Source organism: Megascapheus bottae, chromosome 7 (genome assembly GCF_031878675.1).
Source record: "Megascapheus bottae isolate mThoBot1 chromosome 7, mThoBot2.hap1, whole genome shotgun sequence".
Taxonomy (NCBI): Eukaryota; Metazoa; Chordata; class Mammalia; order Rodentia; family Geomyidae; genus Megascapheus; species Megascapheus bottae.
In genome coordinates, this window is record NC_143515.1 from 3,732,823 (window position 1) to 3,748,280 (window position 15,458).

Sequence of the window (15,458 nt, forward strand, 5' to 3'; positions counted from 1 at the left end):
ACCACCGCCGCCGCCGCAGCAGCAGCCGCGGCCGCCGCCGCCGCCGCCGCCGCCGCGCCCCCCCGCCGCCCGCCTCCTCTCCCCCCTCCTCCTCCTCCTCCTCCTCCTCCTCCCCCGCCCCTGCCCGGGGCCCCCGCCGCCTCCGCCGCCGCCTCCTCCGCCGCCGCCGCCGCCTCCGCCCCCGCCGCCGCCGCCGCCGCGGCCCGGGTCTGCAGCAGCTGCAAGGCCGCTCGGCAGGGCGCGGGGGTCGCCGGCCGGCCTCGGTCAGCGGCAACGGCCGCCGCAGCCGCAGGAGCAGCGCTCTGGGGAGGGGGGCTCGCTGGTCGGAGCGTGCTCCGTGGCCAGCCCTCTCACGGGGGGTCGCGGCCACCCCCCGGCCCCGGCGCTCGCGGCTAGCTCCAGCGGGGTTCGCCGGGCGGGGCGCGGACCGGCTCTCGGGGCGCCCTCCCGGGATGCGCGGACCCCCGCTCCTCCTCCGGTCCTCCGGCGGCGGCGGGCGCGGACTCTGCCCGGACGCGGGGCTCCGTCCACCTGCTAAGCGAAGGTTTCTCGGGAAACAACAAAGAAAGAAGCGGTTCCTTCCTTCCCGAGCCAAAGTAAGGGCGGCCGGTCACCGGCCTCCCGCTCCGCTCTTTCCGGGCTCCGGACTCTTCTTCTCTTCCTCCTCCTCCTCTTCCTCCTCCTCCTCCTCCTCCACCTCCTCCTCCTCCTCCTCCTCCTCCACCTCCTCCTCCTCCTCCTCCTTCGCCTCCTCCTCCTCCTCCTCTTCAGGAACACATTTCACACGCTCGTCCTCAGAGTAGTAAAACTTTTTTCGTCCTCGAAGGCGTGGTGCTGCGGGCCGCTCGCGGGTGCGCAGAGGGGCGGCCGGCCCCTGCTCTCCCCCTCTGGTCCTCTCTGATCAAGTTTTGTTCTGTCCTACGAAAACTTCTTGCGATCGTGCATTTCTCTGAAGTTGCTATTGCCAGAGCTCTTGGTCGCCTCTGGAACAAGCGTCCTTTTGCATTCTCCTCGCGACACGCACAGTCTGAGGCGACATCTTTCCTTTTGGGCAGAAATTAGGAAACAAATATAACAAGGAGAGGGGGGAATAAAAGAAGAAGGAACAGGCAAAAATGATGTCGAATTGCTCTGTTACCTTGCTGCTGACGGTTGGGGCGGTTGGTGTTTTATTTTTTTCCCAGCAGTTGTCTGGAGAAGGAGGAGGAAGAAGAGTGCATTGGTGGAGGTTGAGGTGTGTGTGTGCATATAGGGGCTCCTTGATACACAAGCCAACTCCAGTGGGCACGTTCCACTGCTCGCAGGGTGCACCGACGCGGCGGCTGGGGGGCTGGCCGAGCCGGAGCGGAGTCGCCTAGCTCTGCGCCCTGGTTAGCGCGCTCGCGCCCTCTCTCTCTCTCTCTCTCTCTCTCTCTCTCTCTCTCTCTCTCTCTCTCTCTCTCTCTCTCTCTCTCTCTCTCTCTCTCTCTCTCTCTCTCCCCCTCTCCCTCTCTCGGGCGCCCGCACTCGCTCTGCGATCTGACAGTTCTCTCTCTGTCCCTCCCTCTCAGAGCGGGGACTGTCGAATGTTTACCCTCCACCGCGAGCGCGCACCCACCACCACACTTTCCCAAATACAAGGAAGTCGAGCACCAGCGCCCCCGCTGATTGGTTACCTGCTGGGTGATTGGCAGGCCCGGAATGACTGGCTCAGGACGCGCGGCCCCCCTTCCGGCCGTTCCGATTGGTTGCTTTTTAATTTAGGCAGCGCGTCGTAGAAGCTGGAAATCTGTCGCCCCCTCCCTCCTTCTCTTCCTCCCCCCCCCTCCCCCCTCCTGGCCTCTTTTCCCCTCCCCGCCAACCCCCTCCCGTCCCCTCCGCCACATCTTAACTCTTAGTGTCCGGCCCAAACGGTGGCGTTTCCTTGCGGGCTTGGGGCGTTCAGGATCATTCTGGGAAGGGGGGGACGAAAGGGGAGCGAAAAAGAGAGGGAGGGACGAAGAAGGGGGGAGGGAATCAGTAGTTAAACGAAAGGGGGGGGGGGAGAAAGAAAAATAGCCACCTAGCCGCGGCACCCCGAGGTGAGGCCGCGCCGCGCCCGGACCCCGCCGCCCCCTCGCCGGGGGTTCGTCGAGCGCGCGTCACGGATGCCCCGTCCACGCCAATACCTATCGACGGAGGTGTCCCGGCGGGTTCTCAAAGTTTCCTCTTCCCTCCGCGCGCCGGCCCCCGTCTCTCTCCCGGTGGGGGTGAAGGGTTGGTCGCCTGGCCGGGAACTCGGGGGGCCGCGATCCTTGGAAATCCGCCACCGCAACTTTCTGCAGCCGTGGCGCGCGGGCGGCAGCCCTCTTTGTTTAAGTTCTCGGGTGCCATCATCTGGGAAACCCGCAGCCCAGGACCTGCGCGGTGCCGGGCGCGTGCGAGGCGGACGGCTCGGGGCCGCGACTCGCTCTCCCCACCCCCCCTCCCCCTCTCTCTCACCCCCCCTCCCTCTCCTGCTCCCTCCCTCCCTTCTTCCCACCCTCCTCTGGGATTCACGCAAGTAGCGTGCGTGCCCTGGTGAGTTTGGAGGGCGCCGGTCAGCAGAGCCTCGCCGGGTATTTGAAAAGCAGTCAGCCCGACCTTTCCCCAAACGTTCATCGTAAGTGTATTCGCCCCCCTTTCCTCCAGGATTCCCATTGGAATCCAGCCCGAGTGGCCCACACCACGGAGGCGCGCTGACCCCGCTCTCCACCGGGCGTGTGCGCGCGTGATTTCGGTGTGATTGTTATTAGCGGTGCTGCTTTGCTCGCTCGCTTTTCTTGGACATGGGTGATTTCCACTCCCCCCCCTCCTCCTTTCTTTTCCGTCTCTGATGGATTTTTGCGTGGTGGATGGGACTGGCAGCTACCGACGCTCCCTACTCGGCTGAAAGAGTTAAGGGGGCCGGGAGGGGGAGTGCGCGGGGTAGGCGGGAGGAGCGGGGGTGGGGTGGAGTAGGGTAGGTGGAGGGGGGGTTGGTGGGAGGAGGACGCGGCCAAGCGGAAACGCTGCACAGAGGAACCTCAGCGAACCAAGAAAAAGGAGAAAGTGGCAACGAAAACAAGAGCAAATTGAACCCTCCTCAGGGATTTCCAATGAACTAACCCAATTCGGACATTCAATAAATACATGGTTTCTAATGAGTGTGCGTGTGCGTGCGCCCGGGCCCCACCCCCTCCGGTGAGCCCGGGTCCGGAGCGGCGGCCCGGGCCGTGGCGGGGCCCGGGGGCCTGGGTGAGAGGGGGACCCGGCCCGCCCTCCCCTGCCGTGGCTCGGTTCGGGCGTCCAGCTCAGTTAGTGGAACTCACTGCAAACCAGCTCGGTCTCAAGATTCACACCAGAGGCGTAGAATTTAGGTAGGATCTCGTCCAGCTCCTGCTTGCCTGGGTGAAAGATACCATCGTAGGTAGGTTGCAGAAAAGCATTTTTTTTTTTTTTTTTTGCCAAGGAGTAGATCTAAAAGCCAGCGGTAACCAATCCCCAAACAGAAAGAATTTCTCCCCTCCGCGCTCCCCAAAGCCTCCTTTTTATATTTATGTATGCGTATATGTATATATATCATAGAACACAGATTTCATTGAATAAATCTGAGATCCCCAGGTGCAGACGTTTGAATAGTCGGTGCCAGCACCCCGTGTTTTCCTTTCCTGCCGATTTTGCTTGGATCCGGCTCAAAAACCGAGAGTCTCGTGGTTTTGTTTACACTGAATGGGGAGGATAGGAACGGAGCCACGGGCCGCCTTTCATTAATATACAGTGAGGATTTTGTCTAAATTACTGCTATGAATTTCACAGTACACGCTTTCAGAAGCAGTCTCAGGTGGCCCGATGAAACGTGATAGCGCCTTTGCAAACAGATCCACTTTCTTCCTTTCTTTGCGAGGCGTGTGTGTGTGTGTGTGTGTGTGTGTGTGTGTGTGTGTGTGTGTGTGCTCGTGCGCGCCGGCGCGGGCGCGCGCGCTGGTGGGACGCCACCCCCAAAACGCAGTGCTCCTTGATAGCAGAAATGCACTTCTGTTCCGAGGTCTGGCCCCTTCTACCTCCCCCCTTTCCACGTACTTAGTTCTCGAATCGCTCCCCAGCCTCCCCTACCCCCTCGCCCTCCCTTATCCACCCCCTCCCTTCGAGGAGTGTGATTGTTTTGTCTGGGGGAAAAAAATCCAAAGTATATAACAAGAGGAGAACAGTTAGTGCTGATTTTCATTTGCATACATTTTCATATATTTTGGTGAAAATAATAGACTAGTGAGAGCTGGGCTTAGAGGAGTCAGTGTGAGGAGAGGCTAAGGATGCACCGGTTCTGGAGAATTGAGAATATACCTTCGTCTCCACACCTCAGGCAGCTTTATTTTATTTTATTTTATTTAAAAAAATAAACACCTCCTTTTATTTAAAAATATAATCTTGGAAGTTTGCTCGGTAAGTGTTTTTTTTTTTTTAATTTTCTTTCCCTGCTTTCTCTTTCTTCCTTTCTGGTGTATTTATTTATGCATGTGTAAGCTTTGGGATCTTATTTTCATGGCTTGGGACAAGGGAGGGTTCACAGAGGAACTGCCTGAAAGAAGGAAAGCGAAGTGTGTTGGAGGGGGAGTATAAAAAATCCAACCCTGCTAAAATATTGCATAAAAGATGGACTCATTCCAAAGATACACACATAGCAAGGTTCTTTCCTCTTGGGGTGGGGGGGCATAGAATGCTGTTAATTTTAATTGTTGATCACGAGGGGTGGGGAACACCTTGGAAAAAGAAGTGATTACTAAGACTGTGGTATATAAATACGTCTTCTTTTATTAGAGGATGAAAACTAGAGGGGGAGAAGCCCTTTCTGTAGCTTGTGGGAATGTACAGAGCTGTGAGGAGCCTGTGGGATTGGAGGGGGCTCGTGGTGGGAGCCTGAGGGTGGGGTGAGGAGGGGGGCTGGGGAGGGGAGGGCAGAGAGAGAGAGAACTGTTGGAGGAGGAAGCAATGGGGGAGAAGAGGCAGGAAGTCAAGGCACCCCTGGTTAATGCTGTGTCTGGGAGCCAGAGGTTGAGCTGCAGCCTCCCAGCTCAGTAGTGAAAGCTTATCAGGAAAAGGGTGATCAATCAAAACTAACCAGGACATCCCTGTACTTTATTCCCAAAGGAGGTCGGAGCTTCAGCACTGAAAACTAGATTTTACAGTGTCTTCCTTTTTTTTTTTCTTTTTGACAGCCTTACTTGCCCCCCTCCCATTCCTTATCAATGTCTTGGGGGTTTGTCAAAATTGAGGGTACACTTACTACAAGTAGTAATTACAGAAATTTGGCGGAAGGAAATAGCTCCATCACATCCAGGTTGTTGTGAATATCTTGCCTTAGTGAAATAGGCCAGAGAGGATTTTTTTTTTGTTTTTGGAAAAGCTTTAAAAAAAAAGTTTTGTTCTTTTAAAGGAAACTATGTCTGATGTGTTGGGGGTGGGGTAAAGGAAACAAATGGGTGGAATTTTATGACACTTTGGTACACCTTGCAATGTCCAGTTGGTAATTTATTTGGAAACAGTTGATGCCAAATCAATGAAATGGTTTGTAACAAGGGAGGAAGAGGTTTGGGCTGGGGAGGGGGCAAAGATTCGCCAGTTTTCCACTCCTTGTTTATGTGCTTGGCAGCATTGCATTTGACTGAGGTTAACTCTGTGTGCTCCGTTGGACCAGATGCCATATAGAGCTGCTCCCTGAAGATCATTTGTTTCCTTGATGGGGAACATTTCTGAGCAGAGCATATTGGTTGCCATAGAGAAAGAAATAAAAGGAAGAACACTAGTCACATTAAGCTATATGTTTGTGCACTGGGCTTTAGATAAAAGGACCTTGATTCAGCCAAAGAGAAAAGCCAAACTAGAGATTTCTAGTGCCACTAAAACTAGCTTTATTTTGTTTTGGACTTTTACAGTTGAAACATATAAGCTAATTTTATTGGTTGTTGTTAATTTTATATGACACGGTTTACTGAACAAAATAAACTTTGCTCAGGAGTAGCTCCTTGAATAAGTCGGCAGGGGGCGCACTGAGTCATTGTAGCTACTGCTGAGTAAAATGCAGCCGGTTCAAAAGCAAATCTGCTCTTCCAAACTTGCCAAAGGAACAAACACCCCTATCTTTCTATGCATATTCACGAGCTGTAGATCCATTACATAACACAGGTTTTAAAATATGAGGACAGTGACTCCCCCAGCCCCCTCCACCTCTCTGTGAAATGGTTCAGGAAAGAGAGTGCAAAGAGAGAGCTCTGTAGAAAAGGATTGTGAAAGCAAGGACACTTAAAAAAAAATTACCACAGTTACCTAATAGGCTATTTAAGACACAATGTTTAGGATTGTGTTTTTGTTTTTTTCCTGGAGAGGAGGGGGAATCAAGAAAACAAAGTGCATTCTAAAGGTATTATCTGTTAAATAATGAATTTTCTTTAACTTTATGAACACTTGGCCTTCTAAATAAAGCTCAGAGTATTAAGGATGTAACCAAGTGCCCCAAATCGCTTTTAATCAGGAGATACTGAGTAACTGCTTTTATTCTGGATGGCTTTAGAAAGAATTTGGATTTACCCTTGAAAGACTTGATATAGAAAGGATACTGAAAACTAGCCAGGGTTAGAGACCTGGATGTGTTTTAATTCAGTATTACTTAATCCAGTTGCAAAAGCCTTTAAATAGAGCACAAAGTTTCTGTCTGAAAGATGTTTAAGTTCTGTGAAAGAGAAAGTTTGTTGTGATTAAAGCATGAAGGAGGAGGAGGAGGAGGAGGAGGAGGAGGGGGGGAGGGGGAGGAGGTGGAGGAGAAAAGCTTGGTGGAAATCTTCCTAAAATAGTGAAGGACCCATCCTAGCCGAGTTTGAGGCATCCGTCAGTCTGTCTCTCTTGAACAGTTTTCCCAAGGAGATTTAGAGAGCGTGACTAAGAAAGGGAAGTTAGGAGTGATTGGGAGTGTGAAGCTGCCTTGAATGGTTAGCTGGCCCTACTGCACCTGCAAATGTGGCAAAGAACCTGCCAGTAAAGGACAAGTTTCCGGCAGCTTTGCTGTTTCTTCTACAACAGGGAGCCCACCACCCATTTTTTTTTCCAGCTGAGCACCAAGCCAAGCAGAGTACAGTAGTGAGATGTTTTCTTTGAAATTAATTTTAGTAAGTCAAGGATTGGATTGAAGTACTAATTCATTGTAAAGGGTTGAGAGATTATGGGGATAGATTAAGCAAAGGAGACATACTCAAACACTTTAACTCTACGATTTTTGTCCTCAAGCTTTTGCATTTGGAATCAGAAAATAGACTGTCTGAGTTGGGGCTAATAAAACAAGTGGATGAGAATAGAGAGAACTGTAATCTGAGCTGAAATGTTGCTTTTTTTCCCCCTCAGCTCTCTGAACAATTTAGACAAAAGAATTCTGGGGGACATCCACATTAATTGGACAAATAGTTCAGCCTCAAAGCTGTACCTCTAGTTTACTTTGCATTCCCAGGACAGTCCAGAGCATTTAAAAATATTACACAAGAGGGAAACTTTTCTATTAATTTGGATATGTTACAAAGCCATGGGTGTAGTCATCTATATATGTATTTAGAGCATGTCTGTGTTTGAATGATGTTTTTATTACAATGATTGTTCTAGGTTGCTGCTTAATCTCTTTTCATGCAAATGTACTTTAAAAAGATCAGGGAAGTTAAAAATTCTTGGTCCTTGTGATTTCTACGTTCTTCGGTAACCTGTAGTAAAAGAAACCATGTGTGAATTCTGGGAAATGCAACAAGTTAACTGAAGGGCTGGGACATTACAGGGACACTTCAGCATTCTGTAATGATTTGAGGAGTGGAAATGATCAAGCTGAGTATGAATTAAGATCCAAACTGCTGGATGAAACTACAAACTTTCAGTTGTTGGAGAGAGTAATATCGCTTTTTGCCAGATAAGAAAATGACCACTATCACCTGGGTCAAATGTACAAAGTGGGTGTTGACTAATTTGCTTCTGTTTGAGAATGATGAGATACTCCATACTGTTGTAGAGTTGGAAGCACAGTTTCCCTTAGCATCAAAAATGTCCAACACACTCACCATCCATGCCATGTGTTCTATACAAAGTAGAAGGCTCTGAAAAAGTAGCTTTTGATTGTAAAATAATTTATTGTGGGGATACGGCATGGCTTGTTTCTTGGGCTCGCTAAGGGTTTGGAAGTGTGGGTTCAATTTTACTCCTTGTCACCTCACCTACATTTTTATATCACTTTGATAACTGATTATCTGTCCAGGAGGAAGGGAGTTGTTTTTTTTTTTTAAAGATGAGGTAGAAGGAGTAATTAGAAATTCAAATGTCTTATGATTTCTCATTCTGATACTTAGAGAACAGCTTTAAACTACAGGGCATTTCAGATTGTGGAAGATAAATTAAGAAGGCACAGTAAGCAAATAAGTTGGTAATCAAGTATGTACTTTGAAACAACTTATTTTCAACTGTTTGTGAATGTTCACCTGACAAGTATGATAATGGATACTACCAATGGTTGTGGAAACAGAGCTGGTGCTTTCTCCCTTTCTGTCTTCCACCATTCTCTCTGCCCACTACCAAACTAGTAGTCTTCAAAATCAAATTTGTAGTAGGTTAGGTAATGGGGAACCCAGCTCACTGACCAGACCAGATATGTTGGTGATGCTGATGGTAAATCACTGACAAAAAATGTGAATTATTCCCCAGCTAGAAAAATATTTCAAGGTCAACTTGGTGTGTGTGTGTGTGTGTGTGTGTGTGTGTGTGTGTGTGTGTGAGTGTGTGTGTGTGCATTTTAAAGAACAAAGCCCAGAAATGTTAGCTCGGCTTTCGTAGAGAGGGTGGTGATAGGGGTTTTGGAGCTTGTGTTCATTCTAAAATTGAACCTGAAGGACATGTCTTGGACCAAACACGTCCTACATTTCTATATTTTATAGTACCTTCTCTCTGGGTTGGAGTCAGGTGTCTTGGGGTGGATAAGGGAGTCATTGTGGCATACTAGAAAGCAATTCTTGCACTTTTGATGCCTCTTTCTTTTCTTTTCTTTTTCTATTAGAGACTTTTTTTTTCATTTGAACTTAGCTATTATCCGAGGATCTGGATGCAGACTGCAATCTGTCAGGCTGTTCTTTTTAACACATCACCCATCCTCTGTGTTGAAATTCCCACTTTAGGACTCTGCTCCTTTCCCTGGGCCATATCTTACCTGGTGCCTCAAGGGTATCTACAGGAAGAGACTGCTATTGTTATTTATTTAAAAATAGACTCTTTACATTAGGTGTTTGCAGCAACATCATTTTTAGGGCTACAATTTCTGGTTGAGATTTTGGTTGTTAGTGACCTTGCTCGAGGTAGCGTCTTGCAGCCAGCTCAGGCTGATTAGTCTCAAGTTAAAAGTTATGTGTCCAGCATTGTCTTGAGTATTCCCCCAAATTTTCTAAAGGGAGCCAAGTTAATAAAGCCCAGGAGGGAAGATCCCAAGCCTAGAGTGGCACCTGATCGAGGATGATTGTTAATTATCAAATCAGTGCAAAAAGAAATCTCCAAAAGTGAATACATATATGATTCAAATGGTGTGGCTACATTTCCTTTATTTTTTATTCACGTTACAAAAAAATCCGATCAAGTAAAATTTCACTTGGAATAACACTAGCTACAGAAGTTTCTAATAATAATAATAATAATAATAATAATAATAATAATAATAACTGATTCCTCTCCCCCCCCCATCCCGGGTGTCTAGCCAGAGGTTCCATTTCAGGGTTAGGGAATAAGCACATTCTCCTCCCCAAAAGGTTTTCCTTGGAGACTCCAGCGCTCGGGGCTCCCATCCCACAGCAAGGGGGTCCCCTTTTTTTGTCCCCTTCCCATTTCTGTGATTTCTGGGCACCGAAATGGACTCTTTCCAAATCAGCGGTTAAACATGGAGCCTAGGGCTAAGCTTGGCGTCCTTAGGTCGCCTTCTAACGACATTTATTTTATTTAGAGTGCAGTTTGCATAATAAAATTAGAAGGATCCCTTATTCTCCCGTTCTCTCCAAGCGCTGCCAGTAAGGTCTTTGAGTACACAATTTGACTGTGTCGAATGGCCTTCAGGAGACCCCACCCCTCCCCAATGCAATCCCTCGAGTAAAAGAAAAAGGGACCGCGAAGTAAAAAGGCCAAGTGAGAAGGTAAAAGGAATTGAAGTGGAGGGGAAAATAAATAAATAAATAAATAAATAAAGCGGACAGGAGCCTGGGGACAGAAAGAGATACGAGAGAGGGAAAAGGGGGTGCGGGCAAAGAAGACCCGAGTGCTGAGTCATCTCAACAGGTCACTAGAAACTGGGTGCAAAATAGCACCCATCTTCTGGGGCTCTGCCTCTCCCCGGGCCGAGGGAGCCGGGGCTGTCAGCCCGGCGCGGCCCGCTAGCCTTTGTCACCGGCTCGCAGCGCGCGGCCAACGGCTCGGGCGGCGGGCTTTGTTCGGTGGGAGCAGGGCAGGACCCCGCGTCCAGCCGCGACCCCGCCCTCCCCGGGCTGAGGACGGTGGGGGTGGGGACAGCGTGTCCGGGACGGGGACCCCGGCGGCACCGGCGGGGCGCCCGGGATTTCGTCCCTCCACTCCTTTTTGTAATTGAGCTGTTGGCTCCTAGGGGAGGGGACCCTGCCCGGCGGGGAGGGAGCCGGGACCGAGGGGCGGGGGGCGGGGGCGTTCTCAGCCCCTAGCCAGGGGACCACTCTCCGTGCGTCTGTCCGCGATTTTTTAAAAAAATCGTATGCATGCAGAAATGGATGGGTGCGTGGCAGGGTGGATGGATGAAGAAAAGCGTTGGAGTGGATCCCGCGATCCAGGCTTCTGGCTCGGATTTGGCCGCTCGTCACCCCCTGCTCTCCAAAGGGGCTTCGGGCCGCGGGTGGGCGCTGTGGACGTACCCAGGGCGGAGGAGGCCGGCCGCCCGTGGCGCGCAGCGCTCCTCGCTGGAGGCCTGTGGCGGGGGGACAAAGAGGCAGACACTGGGGCGAGAGAGGCCGGCGTGCAGTGCACCCCGCGGAGGAGGCGCTCCGGCGGAACCTCAGAACCCCGGCGTCCGCCTCTGGGAAGTTCGCCTGGTGCGCAATCTCTACTCCCTGCCCAGTGCCTTCAGCCAGCCTCCCTCCCTCTCTCCCTCCCTCTCCCCTCCCTCTCTCTCTCCCTCTCTCTCTCTCTCTCTCTCTCTCTCTCTCTCTCTCTCTCTCTCTCTCTCTCTCTCTCTCTCTCTCTCTCTGTCTCTGTCTCTGTCTCTCTCTCTCTCTCTGTGTGTGTGTGTGTGTGTGTGTGTGTGTGTCCCTCTCCGAAGCCACCCCCTGAAGGTGTGGGCATCTTGCAAGAGTTGCTGCTCTGTTATTGTTTGTCAAACGGGCTCTTTCTCTTGGGAGAGGGTCGAGGGGCATGTGGTGGATCCCGGGCCAGGATTACATTAATCAAAGCATTATTTCCCTAGAGAAGGCGAGCACAAATGAGAGTAAATCCTGATAAAATTGGATCGTGGAGAAATGGGACGCTTTAAAGTCATCGACGTTGCCTTAATAAATTAAAAAAAACCCTCATCCTTAAACAAACAAACAAAAAAGCTATGCGTTTTCAGGTAAACTCGGTACATTTTTGGCCTTGGTTTGGCTGCCGGATCTAGTGGATGTCTTTCAGTGAGGAGGGGACGTAATCACCGTGGGATTCAAGGTTCACAAATCACGTTTCAGGACACGGAAGCCCCTACGAGTCCCTGAGGAACCCCTGGGTCGGACCTCGTCCTTACAGGGGCGCGGGTGAGGTTTTGAACTCTTCTTTCTCTGGGAACATGGCCCTCAGTTTCCCGAGTGATCGGGTTTTAGGGTGGGCAATACTCCGTGTGTGTGTGTGTGTGTGTGTGTGTGTGTGTGTGTGTGTGTGTGTGTGTGCGTGTGTGTGCGCGTGTGTAGGGAGTCCCAGGAGGGGATGCGGGCACTCTCCCCACCCGCACCCCCTGACCCTAGGGCCCCTGGAGGTCGAGTCCTCGGCCTGATCCCCAGGCAGCCGCAGGTCGGTGCGCTCTCTGAGCCAGGGAGACACCAGTGGGGAAGCCGAGGGCCGGGTCCTCCCGAGAGACTTCTGGTGCTTTCGGGCCATCCCCGCCAGGAAGCGACACTTGTACTTCATCCTCAAGTGGTAGGAAACTTTCTGACGGCTTGTGCGGCTCAGAGAGAGAGACAGAGAGACAGACAGAGAGACAGAGACAGAGACAGAGTGAGACAGACAGAGCAAGACAGAGACAGACAGAGAGACACAGAGAGAGAGACAGAGTGAGACAGACAGAGCGAGACAGAGACAGAGAGACACAGAGAGACAGAGACAGAGAGAGACAGAGAGACAGAGACAGACAGAGAGTAATGGTGGAGTGGACGGTAATAGTGGAGTCAAGCAAAGCAGCCACATGGAGACAGAGCCCCCGGCCCACACAGGCCTCTCCCGACCCCACGGATAGGAAAGAGGACTGCGACGCCCGCGGCCCTCTGTGGTGACAAGCGTGACGACGCACGCCGGCCAGACTCTTCTGGTGAGCACTGGCCTTAGGGAGCTCCCGGTCCTCCCCCATCTGATGGGGTTCGACCCCTCGCTGAGCCGGGCGGGTCAGAGCCCCGCAGGGCGCCGGCGCGCCGCGCCCTCTGCAGGCGGGCTCTGGGAGGGCAGGCGCTCGGCGGCGGCCGCGAGGGGCCGCGGAGGTGCCCGAATCCCAGCGAGCCCCGGCCACCCTCCGACCACCCGGCGCGCACGCGCTCAGCGCCGCTCGGGCTCCGCGGGGGCGTTTCCAGGGACTTTCGGACCCGAGTTCTGCGAGGCGGTGCGCGGCAGGGCGGGAGGATAAGAAGGACAGGGTGCCGACCCCGGGGAGGTGTCACCCCGCTGTCCCTAGCCCCTGAGCTGCCCGGGGTCCGAGGCTCCGCTCCCGCCCCTTCCGCAGTCCACCCTCGGGGCAGCGAGCGCTCCCGCCCGCGGCGGAGCACGGGGTGTTCCCAGCCTGCGGGGCGAGGCCCGCGGCCCCCTGGCCGGGCGGGGCGGGGCTGTCTCGCCTCGGCGTGCCGGACTCGGGGCGGACGTTCCGGCCGGGGTCTGGCGAGGGGCGCGGGGCGCGCGCGAGGCAGCGCAGGGCAGCGCAGCAGGCGCCGCCGATGCGCAGCTGCCAGTCTGTCCTGTCTCGTCTGGACAGTTAAACCTACAGGCGAGGAGCTCCCCACACCTTCGTCCCCCAGGTCTCTCCCTGAGCAACCTCCGCTCTCTGGATCCAGGTGGTTCTCCAAGAGATCTCTGTGGTGTGACCCGGGGGTGCGTCTGGTCCCCTGGAGACAAAGTTAGCTGGAATTGCCTCTGAGAGCGTTCCACCCTCAGCTTGCTCTTAGGACTGGGTTCCACCCTGCCAGGATGCCACGTTAAAGGGATGGGCATCTGCATTCTTCCTGCCTAGGCCTCAAGAATTGTGGCTGGGGGCTTACTGGGGTCGATGTTGTTGGCATTGGAACACTAGAGAGAAGGCAGGGCGCGATCTTTACCGGACCCACTGTGGGGTCCCGTGGTGAGATTTCAACTTACTCCTGTCTAGTGATGGGACATTTGAGTTTTCAGTTCTGAAATAATGGCTCCTTGTGGTATCTGTAATTTCATACAGAACAGGAGCTGTCAATGATGAGAGAGAGAGAGAGAGAGAGAGAGAGAGAGAGAGAGAGAGAGAGAGAGAGAGAGAGAGAGAGAGAGAGAGAGAGAGAGAGAGAGAGAGAGAAAGTAGGGAAAAGACTAAGACTTGTAGAAGAAAACTTGTGACAAAATACACTCCTTCTTGTTAAAATATTAATCAGGGACTCCCTGTTTCCTCCTTCCTGGGACCCATTCAGTTTATCTTTCAAGGGGGAAACAGGATAGATAGAAACAACAACAAAAGTTTAACTGTTTTCTTCTCTACGGAATCCAATTGCTACACTAATTTTGATAACTGGGGGGTAATGATCCACCTAGAAAAAGAAAAAAGCCCCAAACTTCCTACTATTGACTTAACATTCACATCTGAGGCTTTTCAATAGTCTGGAAATACGTTGGACATCTATTTGTTTTTTTGGATCTGTTAAAATTAGATGATTTTTTGACTGTTCATAATTCTTAGAACTCCTGTCCTGGGGAAATTTTTTAAGTAACATAGACACACACTTTTCTGGCTGCCCCAAGAGGCCCTCAGCAGACTTTATCTTGACACAAGATTTCAATCACTCCTTTTCATAAGATAAATTAGAGGCAGTTACATTTTAACAAAGAATGTTAGTGGTAAAATGTTAGTGTTTCAGTAGATGAGCTTTTGTTTTTAGAATCAAAGTTTAGCCTTCCTTTGAATTATTTATCAAGCTGTTTGCCCATAGGCCTTCCTAAGAGAAGGCCAAGGTAAAGGGGATGGTTTTACTTTTAATTATTTAAAGCATATGTTAACATAATATTTTAAAACCGGCCTTTTGGAAAAACAACAAATCAATGTGTCTGTCAACACCCACCTTCGGGACTGCAAAAAACAAAATCACAATACAACTTAATTACTTTCATACACAACAGTGCTCAGTTAACAGTTAACTAAAATATTGCCTGGCATTTTTTTGTGGCTCCTCCTCCTCCTTAAGTATAGTACAGTTTGGTAATATACTACACATATTTACACATGATGTAAATATACATATGCACAAGGGTAGATGTTTATGTACATAACATAACAAAATATATACATACCGCAACTGAATACATTTGCATAGAACATGCCCATGTGCAATGTACCAAACTTCTATGATTAACAATACATTTTATAACAGATAGTCTCAAAATGAGAGGATGTGAATCTTTCATCAGAAAAGAAATATTTAAAATTTTGTTCTTTGTAGATGACATCACAGGGTAAAAATAGATTTCCGGAATTATTTTAAATGTACCCTTAAAAAAACTATGAACTTGAATGATGTAAAGTTAAAGAAAGCAGCATAGTTGTAAAGAGTACATGAAAATAGAAATATTCTATCTAAAGTCAGATTTGTTTTTGACCCTCTCCATTAAATACTATTGTTTTAGAACAATTTTTTTTATAGGATGGGAAAGTGTCAATTTCATTCCATTCTGTTGCAAAGAAAACATTTTTAGGGAACTTTATATGTATTAAAATACATTTTTTTAATCTGGTGGTAATCCACAGTACAAGCAAATTTGAAGCATATATTTCATATCTGAAATGATTCATATTAATATGTATTGAATGTTTCTTATTTGATTCTTTTAAAGAGTACCTCGTGTCTTTGGATTTTTCAGGCATTTTTTGTGATAAAATGAAGATTGTAGTTAAGATGGATATATTAGCATTCATTGGCTTGGGTCCAAATGTTCATTTGTGCTCAACAAATTTTAAGACATGTTGTAAATGAATTTTATCTTTCAAAAGTTATTTGTTC

General features: G+C 50.2%; 1 long non-coding RNA gene across 2 annotated transcripts in view; it reads left to right on the top strand.

Annotated features, from left to right (window-relative positions):
* The first annotated feature begins 4,272 nt into the window (after positions 1–4,272).
* Positions 4,273–15,458, top strand: part of LOC150060188 (uncharacterized) — a 47,384-nt gene continuing 36,198 nt past the window's right edge. For both annotated transcript variants that reach the window (XR_016536119.1, XR_016536118.1), the window contains exon 1: positions 4,273–4,419. This is a non-coding gene — a long non-coding RNA (uncharacterized LOC150060188). The remainder of the gene's footprint in view (positions 4,420–15,458) is intronic.